The sequence below is a fragment of the Heterodontus francisci genome, chromosome 29, assembly GCF_036365525.1.
Source record: "Heterodontus francisci isolate sHetFra1 chromosome 29, sHetFra1.hap1, whole genome shotgun sequence".
Taxonomy (NCBI): domain Eukaryota; kingdom Metazoa; phylum Chordata; class Chondrichthyes; order Heterodontiformes; family Heterodontidae; genus Heterodontus; species Heterodontus francisci.
This window is the reverse complement of record NC_090399.1, coordinates 55,131,310-55,143,944: the sequence shown is the minus strand read 5'-3', so window position 1 is coordinate 55,143,944 and position 12,635 is coordinate 55,131,310. Positions and strand designations below refer to the sequence as shown.

The following is a 12,635-nucleotide window of genomic DNA, read 5'->3' as shown; positions in this document are numbered from 1 at the left end:
CCACCACCTCCCCTCGCCCAGCACACACACACAAACAACCACCACCTCCCCTCGCCCAGCACACACACACAAACAACCACCACCTCCCCTCGCCCAGCACACACACACAAACAACCACCACCTCCCCCCGTCCAGCACACACACACACACACACAACAACCACCACCTCCCCTCGCCCAGCACACACACACACACACACACAACAACCACCTCCCCCCGTCCAGCACACACACACACACACAACAACCACCACCTCCCCTCGCCCAGCACATACACACACACAACAACCACCTCCTCCCCTCGCCCAGCACATACACACACACAACAACCACCTCCCCTCGCCCAGCACACACACACCCACAACAACCACCTCCCCCCGTCCAGCACACAGACACACACACACACACAACAAGCACCACCTCCCCTCGCCCAGCACACACACACACACAACAACCACCACCTCCCCTCGCCCAGCACACACACACACACAACCACCACCTCCCCCCGTCCAGCACACACACAGACACACACACAACAACCACCACCTCCCCTCGCCCAGCACACACACACAAACAACCACCACCTCCCCCCGCCCAGCACACACACACACAAACAACCACCACCTCCCCTCGCCCAGCACACACACACACACAAACAACCACCACCTCCCCCCACCCAGCACACACACACCCACAACAACCACCTGCCCCCACCCAGCACACACACAAACACAACAACAACCACCTCCCCCCGTCCAGCACACACACACACACACACACAACAACCACCACCTCCCCTCGCCCAGCACACACACACACAAACAACCACCACCTCCCCTCGCCCAGCACACACACACACACAACCACCACCTCCCCCCGTCCAGCACACACACACACACACACACAACAACCACCACCTCCCCTCGCCCAGCACACACACACAAACAACCACCACCTCCCCCCCGCCCAGCACACACACACACAAACAACCACCACCTCCCCTCGCCCAGCACACACACACACACAAACAACCACCACCTCCCCCCACCCAGCACACACACACCCACAACAACCACCTGCCCCCACCCAGCACACACACACACAACAACCACCACCTCCCCTCGCGCAGCACACGCTCACAAACAACCACCACCTCCCCCCGCCCAGCACACACACACACAACAACCACCTCCCCCCGCCCAGCACACACACACAGACAAACACCACCTCCCCCCGCCCAGCACACACACACACAACAACCACCACCTCCCTCCGCCCAGCACACACACACAAACAACCACCATCTCCCTCCGCCCAGCACACACACACACACACAAAACAACCACCTGCCCCCACCCAGCACACCCACACACAACAACCACCACCTCCCCTCGCGCAGCACACGCTCACAAACAACCACCACCTCCCCTCGCCCAGCACACACACACAAACAACCACCACCTCCCCTCGCCTAGCACACACACACAAACAACAACCACCACCTCCCCCCGCCCAGCACACACACACACACAACAACCACCTCCCCCCGCCCAGCACACACACACAAACAACCACCATCTCCCTCCGCCCAGCACACACACACACACACACACACACACACAACAACCACTTCCCCCCGCCCAGCACACACACACACACACCAACCACCACCTCCCCTCGCCCAGCACACACACACACACAAACAACCACCACCTCCCCTCGCCCAGCACACACACACAAACAACAACCACCACCTCCCCCCGCCCAGCACACACACACACACAACAACCACCTCCCCCCGCCCAGCACACACACACACACACCAACCACCACCTCCCCTCGCCCAGCACACACACACACACAAACAACCACCACCTCCCCTCGCCCAGCACACACACACAAACAAACAACCACCATCTCCCCTCGCCCAGCACACACACACACACACACAACCACCACCACCTCCCCTCGCCCAGCACACACACACAAACAACCACCACCCAACCCCGCCCAGCACACACACACACAAACAACCACCACCACCTCCCCTCGCCCAGCACACACACACACAATCACCACCTCCCCCCACCCAGCACACACACCCACAACCACCACCTCCCCCCACCCAGCACACACACACACAACCACCACCTCCCCCCACCCAGCACACACACACACACAACAACCACCACCTCCCCCCGCCCAGCACACACACACAACAACCACCACCTCCCCCCGCCCAGCACACACACACAACAACCACGACCTCCCCCCGCCCAGCACACACACACCCACAACAACCACCACCTCCCCCACCCAGCACACACACACACAAACAACCACCACCTCCCCCCACCTAGCGCACACACACAAACAACCACCACCTCGCCTCGCCCACAACACACACACACAACAACCACCACCTCCCCCCACCCAGCACACACACACACACAAACAACCACCACCTCCCCTCGCCCACAACATACGCACACAACAACCACCACCTCCCCCCCGCCCAGCACACACGCACCCACAACATCCACCAGCTCCCCCCGCCCAGCGCGCACGCACCCACAACAACCCACCACCTCCACCCCCCCAGCGAGCACACACCAACATCCACCACCTCTCCCCCCGCCCAGCGCGCGCCCACACATACATGCAAACACACACACATGCAATCAAACACACACGCACGCAATCAAACACACACGAACACATAAAGGCACGCAAACACATATATACACACACAAACACATATAGACACAGACATACCCACACAGCAAACACACATACACACAAACATGCAAACATATACACACACACAAACACACACCACAAACACATACATACCCACAAACGCACGCAAGCATACACGCACACATGCAAACACACACATGCAAACACACATACACACAAACATGCAAACATATACACACACAAAAACACACACAAACACATACATACACATGCTAAAAACATAGACACAGACGCGCAAACACATACACACATGCAAACACGCACACAAATACAGACATACACAGACACACAAACACATACACACACACCAAAACATTAGATTAAGTTTATGCACTCCAAAACGCATGGGATATAATTTGCATCTAAGAGTTTACTATCAACGTCAGTTCTAGAGGAATACAGTTAATTATTTCTGCACCAGCTGCCCTATACTGCTCAGGATGTATATTCAGTACAGGGATGTCTCTGGACTATCTTGTACTCTCTCTCAATCTCACTCTCCGGTTTAACCTCTTTCTATACAAATTAATCAATGACACTCTTTACACATAGCAAATTGACCAACTGTTATATTTCACACTATCCTGCACATCAAATGTATCCGAGTCAAACTATTCAAAGTATCTCTTACATTGTTGATTGTTTGTTCTGGAGCTCAGTTATATATATTGTCCTGATCCTCTGGAATAGCTTTCAGAACAGTCTTTCACACCAGGGAGAGGGATTCTCCATTTAACTGATGTACCTGTTTAATATGACAGAGTGATTCATCCAGTTCAGATGGAACTCCTTCTCAGTCATTCTCTCTGAAGCTAACTCTCGGTCGGTACCTAGCTTGCTATGTAAGCTCTGTTTTCACTTGAGCTGATCTTTGCAGGGACCTCGAGATAGTCACCGTCATCTGCCTCTGAATTTTCCTGCAATATCAGAGGTGAGGACAGCGAGGACGGGATTGTTGTCCTTCCTCGATCGTCTGCTTTAGAAAGTTCCTTTGTTCCTGGGATCCACAGGTAAAGTATTGTTGTTTGTTGCTGCTCAACTCTCAGCTTCCCCACCTTGTAGCCATTGTTGGATTTTGTCCAGATGGTTTTGCACTGTTCAGGTCGCTGATGGGAGTGTCTGGGATTTACAGAGAAGGAAAATCGTGTCACCATCTGTATTGTTAATTTGATGCTAAGTGACCGAGTTCAATCATACCAATTATTTATCTAATATGTTGTTTACCAGCTGTTTTCTTCACCTGTCTTTAGTCATTACAACTAGTCTAAGAATAGAACCTAACGACTATGAGCCAGTTCCCTCACCAGGTATCTACTCCCCTCTCCTACTCAGGAACTAAACCCCGCCGTTTGATCTCATTCTTGCTGTTCTCCGTTTAGCATTGAACACGTTTTGAGCCTTTTTATTTTTCATTGTTCCCCATCGACCATTTATCTCCCAATTTATAATTGATAATGTATTACTTATTTTCAGTTAGTTTCCTTGTGTTTTCTTTTTATTGGTTTATTTGTGTTTCCTTCACTGAGCTGCTACTTCTGACAATTATTTATATTTCATTACCTCGCTGTTCATTTACTCGTATAGTTAAATGACCAGAAATTTACCCCGAGCTCTGCTGTGTTTCCACCGCACTTTCGATAGAGTTTGTAATGGAACGAGAGCAGCTGAACTGGAATTTCAAAAGTATGTATTTGATCAGTCTATGGTCTTTTCTAAAAGATTTAAATGTATTCACTCCAAACTCTATACATCACATGGCAATTTGATAGTAAAATTCAATCAATTACACAATTCTAGCAGCTGTAAAGAGTTCAGTTCCCATCCCCAGTTCCTGCAGTAAAGTATATTTCACATCAAATACCATCAGACTATTTTGTTTTAACCAGGTGGGTGATTCCCTATTTCTGTTCGTTTCTCTTTTACAGCTAACGTGATGACAATTGTGATCCTGTCCCGGGGAAAGTGCGGTCTCTCCAGATGTATCACTCACTACCTGGTCGCCATGTCGGGGGCGGATCTACTGGTCGTTATAACTGACGTGATATTTTTTCGGATTAATGATTATTATTTCCCGAATACCTTCCTGTTACTCACCCCTGTGTGCTCTTTCCACAATGTCCTGATTCGTGCAGCCACTGATATTTCTGTCTGGTTAACAGTCGCTTTCACTTTTGATCGTTTTGTGACCATTTGTTGCCAGAAGCTGAGGACTAAATATTGCACCGAGAAAACGGCAGCTGTAGTTATAGGAACTGTGTGTCTGCTGTTCTGTTTTAAAAACATTCCTTTGTATTTTACATTTGAACCCTACATTACAATCGACAACAGACCCTGGGCCTGCAATCAAAAGCTGCAGTATTACACATTAACTGCATGGAGAGCATTTAGCTGGATTGGCCGCTGTCTCACCCCACTGCTCCCAACATTCCTGATATTACTGCTCAATGCTCTGACCATTGGACACATTTTGGCGGCCAATCGAGTCCGCAGGAGGCTGAGAGGCAGAAAGGATGAAATAGATCATAATGATCCGGAGATGGAGAGCAGAAGGAAATCTATCATTTTACTGTTCGCTATATCCGGAAACTTCATACTGTTATGGATGACGTATGTGATATATTTCCTATTAATGCAAATTACAAAGCAATATTATTTAACAGGTTTCAATGACCCGATGACTATCGCAGACTATACCAGCTACATGCTCCTGCTTTTAAGCTGCTGCACAAACACGTGTATTTATGCAGTGACCCAGACTAAATTCAGAGAGGAGCTGAAGAATGGCATAACATCTCCAGTGAGAATAATATTTAAATTATTGAAACGTAGAAAATAACAGGAATTCCCAGCATTGAATCTGAATTGCATCTCATATCCCATTCCAATGTTATTTGTGTCTCATGGCTGAACTGAACGGATTCCATCTCTGCCTCACTCTGCTCCAGATATAATGCTGGGCAATATCTGACACAGGCTGTATTTTCAATGTAGGAATCAGTGATAAAGGCAATATCCAGATGATAATAGGGGTAGGCATTTCACTGGATTAAATCCTAGTCATGAACCCATGGAGATAAAAGACGCAGCACTGAGGCTTAGGCTGGTTGAAAAATGTCCGGGTAAATAAAGAATCTGCATCAGAACATGTGGGAAATACTAGGGGCATGTGAAAGTAGAATAAGCCCCTCCCCGATTGATATCTCAATAAAATAAGGAGATGAAGGGCAAATGTCTGTGAATTACTTGCAGAAAAATAAACAGATCATTATAGTAAAGGGAATTTGCTGTTTGGACTTTTTCTGTCTCAATTTCGGAAAGAGCCTATCTTTCAGAATCAGCTCTGTGAATTTTTGGACACTCAGTATTGAAGATAGAACAATGACTCCTCTGAACATGTGTCCATGAACAGCAGCTTTTCCAGTAGTGATCCTCTGCACTTGAGTCCAGAAACAGTGGTGTTTCCTGCAGTAAGACTCCTCGGCTTGTGTCTATGAACAATGGCCTTTCTGGTTGTGAGCCCTCAGGAATTGTATTTCTGAGCAGTGATGTTTCCAGCAGTCCCCTGTCCTGCTATGTATGAACAGTGATGTTTTGAGGAATATGTCCCATCTACCAGTGTCTGTAAACAGTGATGTTTCCTGGAATATGTTCCCTTGACCAGCGCCTGTGAACAGTGGCGTGACTCACAGCAGTGAATCCCCTGTATCTGTGTCTATTATCAGTGGTGTTTGCAGCAGTGAGTCCCCTGTATCTGTGTCTATTAACAGTGGTGTTTGCAGCAGTGAGTCCCCTGTATCTGTGTCTATTAACAGTGGTGTTTGCAGCAGTGAGTCCCCTGTATCTGTGTCTATTAACAGTGGTGTTTGCAGCAGTGAATCCCCTGTATCTGTGTCTATTATCAGTGGTGTTTGCAGCAGTGAGTCCCCTGTATCTGTGTCTATTATCAGTGGTGTTTGCAGCAGTGAGTCCCCTGTATCTGTGTCTATTAACAGTGGTGTTTGCAGCAGTGAATCCCCTGTATCTGTGTCTATTATCAGTGGTGTTTGCAGCAGTGAGTCCCCTGTATCTGTGTCTATTATCAGTGGTGTATGTGATAGCTTGTCACCTGTATCTGTGTCTATGTTTGCAGCAGTGAGTCCCCTGTATCTCTGTCTATTATCAGTGGTGTTTGCAGCAGTGAATCCCCTGTATCTGTGTCTATTAACAGTGGTGTTTGCAGCAGTGAATCCCCTGTATCTGTGTCTATGTTTGCAGCAGTGAGTCCCCTGTATCTGTGTCTATTATCAGTGGTGTTTGCAGCAGTGAATCCCCTGGATCTGTGTCTATTAACAGTGGTGTTTGCAGCAGTGAGTTCCTGTATCTGTGTCTATTAACAGTGGTGTTTGCAGCAGTGAATCCCCTGTATCTGTGTCTATTATCAGTGGTGTTTGCAGCAGTGAGTCCCCTGTATCTGTGTCTATTAACAGTGGTGTTTGCAGCAGTGAGTCCCCTGTATCTGTGTCTATTAACAGTGGTGTTTGCAGCAGTGAATCCCCTGTATCTGTGTCTATTATCAGTGGTGTTTGCAGCAGTGAATCCCCTGTATCTGTGTCTATTAACAGTGGTGTTTGCAGCAGTGAATCCCCTGTATCTGTGTCTATTATCAGTGGTGTTTGCAGCAGTGAATCCCCTGTATCTGTGTCTATTATCAGTGGTGTTTGCAGCAGTGAATCCCCTGTATCTGTGTCTATTATCAGTGGTGTTTGCAGCAGTGAATCCCCTGTATCTGTGTCTATTATCAGTAGTGTTTGCAGCAGTGAGTCCCCTGTATCTGTGTCTATTATCAGTGGTGTTTGCAGCAGTGAGTCCCCTGTATCTGTGTCTATTATCAGTGGTGTTTGCAGCAGAGTCCCCTGTATCTGTGTCTATTAACAGTGGTGTTTGCAGCAGTGAATCCCCTGTATCTGTGTCTATTATCAGTGGTGTTTGCAGCAGTGAATCCCCTGTATCTGTGTCTATTATCAGTGGTGTTTGCAGCAGTGAGTCCCCTGCATCTGTGTCTATTAACAGTGGTGTTTGCAGCAGTGAATCCCCTGTATCTGTGTCTATTAACAGTGGTGTTTGCAGCAGTGAATCCCCTGTATCCGTGTCTATTATCAGTGGTGTTTGCAGCAGTGAATCCCCTGTATCTGTGTCTATTATCAGTGGTGTTTGCAGCAGTGAATCCCCTGTATCTGTGTCTATTAAAAGTGGTGTTTGCAGCAGTGAGTCCCCTGTATCTGTGTCTATTATCAGTGGTGTTTGCAGCAGTGAATCCCCTGTAACTGTGTCTATGTTTGCAGCAGTGAATCCCCTGTATCTGTGTCTATTAACAGTGGTGTTTGCAGCAGTGAGTCCCCTGTATCTGTGTCTATTAACAGTGGTGTTTGCAGCAGTGAGTCCCCTGTATCTGTGTCTATTAACAGTGGTGTTTGCAGCAGTGAGTCCCCTGTATCTGTGTCTATTAACAGTGGTGTTTGCAGCAGTGAGTCCCCTGTATCTGTGTCTATTAACAGTGGTGTTTGCAGCAGTGAATCCCCTGTAAGTGTGTCTATGTTTGCAGCAGTGAATCCCCTGTATCGGTGTCTATGTTTGCAGCAGTGAGTCCCCTGTATCTGTGTCTATTAACAGTGGTGTTTGCAGCAGTGAATCCCCTGTATCTGTGTCTATTATCAGTGGTGTTTGCAGCAGTGAATCCCCTGTATCTGTGTCTATTATCAGTGGTGTTTGCAGCAGTGAATCCCATGTATCTGTGTCTGTTATCAGTGGTGTTTGCAGCAGTGAGTCCCCTGTATCTGTGTCTATTAAAAGTGGTGTTTGCAGCAGTGAGTCCCCTGGATCTGTGTCTATTATCAGTGGTGTTTGCAGCAGTGAGTCCCATGTATCTGTACCTATTATCAGTGGTGTTTGCAGCAGTGAGTCCCCTGCATCTGTGTCGATTAACAGTGGTGTTTGCAGCAGTGAATCCCCTGTATCTGTGTCTATTATCAGTGGTGTTTGCAGCAGTGAATCCCCTGTATCTGTGTCTATTATCAGTGGTGTTTGCAGCAGTGAGTCCCCTGTATCTGTGTCTATTAACAGTGGTGTTTGCAGCAGTGAATTCCCTGTATCTGTGTCTATGTTTGCAGCAGTGAATCCCCTGTATCTGTGTCTATTATCAGTGGTGTTTGCAGCAGTGAATCCCATGTATCTGTGTCTATTAACAGTGGTGTTTGCAGCAGTGAGTCCCCTGTATCTGTGTCTATTAACAGTGGTGTTTGCAGCAGTGAATCCCCTGTATCTGTGTCTATTATCAGTGGTGTTTGCAGCAGTGAATCCCCTGTATCTGTGTCTATTATCAGTGGTGTTTGCAGCAGTGAGTCCCCTGTATCTGTGTCTATTATCAGTGGTGTATGTGATAGCTTGTCACCTGAATCTGTGTCTATTATCAGTGGTGTTTGCAGCAGTGAATCCCCTGTATCTGTGTCTATTAACAGTGGTGTTTGCAGCAGTGAATCCCCTGTATCTGTGTCTATTAACAGTGGTGTTTGCAGCAGTGAGTCCCCTGTATCTGTGTCTGTTATCAGTGGTGTTTGCAGCAGTGAATCCCCTGTATCTGTGTCTATTATCAGTGGTGTTTGCAGCAGTGAATCCCCTGTATCTGTGTCTATTAACAGTGGTGTTTGCAGCAGTGAATCCCCTGTATCTGTGTCTATTAACAGTGGTGTTTGCAGCAGTGAATCCCCTGTATCTGTGTCTATGTTTGCATCAGTGAATCCCCTGTATCTGTGTCTATTATCAGTGGTGTTTACAGCAGTGAATCCCCTGTATCTGTGTCTATTAACAGTGGTGTTTGCAGCAGTGAGTCCCCTGTATCTGTGTCTATTAACAGTGGTGTTTGCAGCAGTGAGTCCCCTGCATCTGTGTCTATTATCAGTGGTGTTTGCAGCAGTGAGTCCCCTGTATCTGTGTCTATTATCAGTGGTGTTTGCAGCAGTGAGTCCCCTGTATCTGTGTCTATTATCAGTGGTGTTTGCAGCAGTGAATCGCCTGTATCTGTGTCTATTATCAGTGGTGTTTGCAGCAGTGAATCCCATGTATCTGTGTCTATTATCAGTGGTGTTTGCAGCAGTGAGTCCCCTGTATCTGTGTCTATGTTTGCAGCAGTGAATCCCCTGTATCTGTGTCTATTATCAGTGGTGTTTGCAGCAGTGAATCCCCTGTATCTGTGTCTATTAACAGTGGTGTTTGCAGCAGTGAGTCCCCTGTATCTGTGTCTATTAACAGTGGTGTTTGCAGCAGTGAATCCCCTGTATCTGCGTCTATTATCAGTGGTGTTTGCAGCAGTGCGTCCCCTGTATCTGTGTCTATTATCAGTGGTGTATGTGATAGCTTGTCACCTGTATCTGTGTCTATTATCAGTGGTGTTTGCAGCAGTGAATCCCCTGTATCTGTGTCTATTAACAGTGGTGTTTGCAGCAGTGAATCCCCTGTATCTGTGTCTATTATCAGTGGTGTTTGCAGCAGTGAATCCCCTGTATCTGTGTCTATTAACAGTGGTGTTTGCAGCAGTGAATCCCCTGTATCTGTGTCTATTAACAGTGGTGTTTGCAGCAGTGAATCCCCTGTATCTGTGTCTATTATCAGTGGTGTTTGCAACAGTGAATCCCCTGTATCTGTGTCTATTATCAGTGGTGTTTGCAGCAGTGAGTCCCCTGTATCTGTGTCTATTATCAGTGGTGTTTGCAGCAGTGAATCCCCTGTATCTGTGTCTATTAACAGTGGTGTTTATAGCAGTGAATCCCCTGTATCTGTGTCTATTAACAGTGGTGTTTGCAGCAGTGAGTCCCCTGTATCTGTGTCTATTATCAGTGGTGTTTGCAGCAGTGAATCCCCTGTATCTGTGTCTATTAACAGTGGTGTTTGCAGCAGTGAATCCCCTGTATCTGTGTCTATTAACAGTGGTGTTTGCAGCAGTGAATCCCCTGTATCTGTGTCTATTATCAGTGGTGTTTGCAGCAGTGAATCCCCTGTATCTGTGTCTATTATCAGTGGTGTTTGCAGCAGTGAGTCCCCTGTATCTGTGTCTATTATCAGTGGTGTTTGCAGCAGTGAGTCCCCTGTATCTGTGTCTATTATCAGTGGTGTTTGCAGCAGTGAATCCCCTGTATCTGTGTCTATTATCAGTGGCGTTTGCAGCAGTGAATCCCCTGTATCTGTGTCTATTATCAGTGGTGTTTGCAGCAGTGAATCCCCTGTATCTGTGTCTATTAACAGTGGTGTTTGCAGCAGTGAATCCCCTGTATCTGTGTCTATGTTTGCAGCAGTGAATCCCCTGTATCTGTGTCTATTATCAGTGCTGTTTGCAGCAGTGAATCCCCTGTATCTGTGTCTATTATCAGTGGTGTTTGCAGCAGTGAGTCCCCTGTATCTGTGTCTATTATCAGTGGTGTATGTGATAGCTTGTCACCTGTATCTGTGTCTCTTATCAGTGGTGTTTGCAGCAGTGAATCCCCTGTATCTGTGTCTATTAACTGTGGTGTTTGCAGCAGTGAATCCCCTGTATCTGTGTCTATGTTTGCAGCAGTGAATCCCCTGTATCTGTGTCTATTATCAGTGGTGTTTACAGCAGTGAATCCCCTGTATCTGTGTCTATTAACAGTGGTGTTTGCAGCAGTGAGTCCCCTGTATCTGTGTCTATTAACAGTGGTGTTTGCAGCAGTGAGTCCCCTGTATCTGTGTCTATTAACAGTGGTGTTTGCAGCAGTGAGTCCCCTGTATCTGTGTCTATTAACAGTGGTGTTTGCAGCAGTGAGTCCCCTGTATCTGTGTCTATTATCAGTGGTGTTTGCAGCAGTGAGTCCCCTGTATCTGTGTCTATTATCAGTGGTGTTTGCAGCAGTGAGTCCCCTGTATCTGTGTCTATTATCAGTGGTGTTTGCAGCAGTGAATCCCCTGTATCTGTGTCTATTATCAGTGGTGTTTGCAGCAGTGAATCCCATGTATCTGTGTCTGTTATCAGTGGTGTTTGCAGCAGTGAGTCCCCTGTATCTGTGTCTATTAACAGTGGTGTTTGCAGCAGTGAATCCCCTGTATCTGTGTCTATTATCAGTGGTGTTTGCAGCAGTGAATCCCCTGTATCTGTGTCTATTATCAGTGGTGTTTGCAGCAGTGAGTCCCCTGTATCTGTGTCTCTTATCAGTGGTGTATGTGATAGCTTGTCACCTGTATCTGTGTCTATTATCAGTGGTGTTTGCAGCAGTGAATCCCCTGTATCTGTGTCTATTAACAGTGGTGTTTATAGCAGTGAATCCCCTGTATCTGTGTCTATTAACAGTGGTGTTTGCAGCAGTGAATCCCCTGTATCTGTGTCTATTAACAGTGGTGTTTGCAGCAGTGAATCCCCTGTATCTGTGTCTATTTTCAGTGGTGTTTGCAGCAGTGAATCCCCTGTATCTGTGTCTATTATCAGTGGTGTTTGCAGCAGTGAGTCACCTGTATCTGTGTCTATTATCACTGGTGTTTGCAGCAGTGAATCCCCTGTATCTGTGTCTATTATCAGTGGTGTTTGCAGCAGTGAATCCCATGTATCTGCGTCTGTTATCAGTGGTGTTTGCAGCAGTGAGTCCCCTGTATCTGTGTCGATGTTTGCAGCAGTGAATCCCCTGTATCTGTGTCTATTATCAGTGGTGTTTGCAGCAGTGAATCCCCTGTATCTGTGTCTATTATCAGTGGTGTTTGCAGCAGTGAGTCCCCTGTATCTGTGTCTATTATCAGTGGTGTATGTGATAGCTTGTCACCTGTATCTGTGTCTATTATCAGTGGTGTTTGCAGCAGTGAATCCCCTGTATCTGTGTCTATTAACAGTGGTGTTTATAG

General features: G+C 47.2%; 1 long non-coding RNA gene across 1 annotated transcript; it reads right to left on the bottom strand.

Moving 5' to 3' along the window:
• Positions 1 to 3,313: 3,313 nt before the first annotated feature.
• Positions 3,314 to 4,151, bottom strand: LOC137346038 (uncharacterized). The gene is made up of 2 exons (XR_010968636.1): positions 4,064 to 4,151; positions 3,314 to 3,878 (listed from the first exon to the last, which is right to left on the bottom strand). It is a non-coding gene; the product is annotated as an uncharacterized lncRNA (long non-coding RNA).
• Positions 4,152 to 12,635: the final 8,484 nt, after the last annotated feature.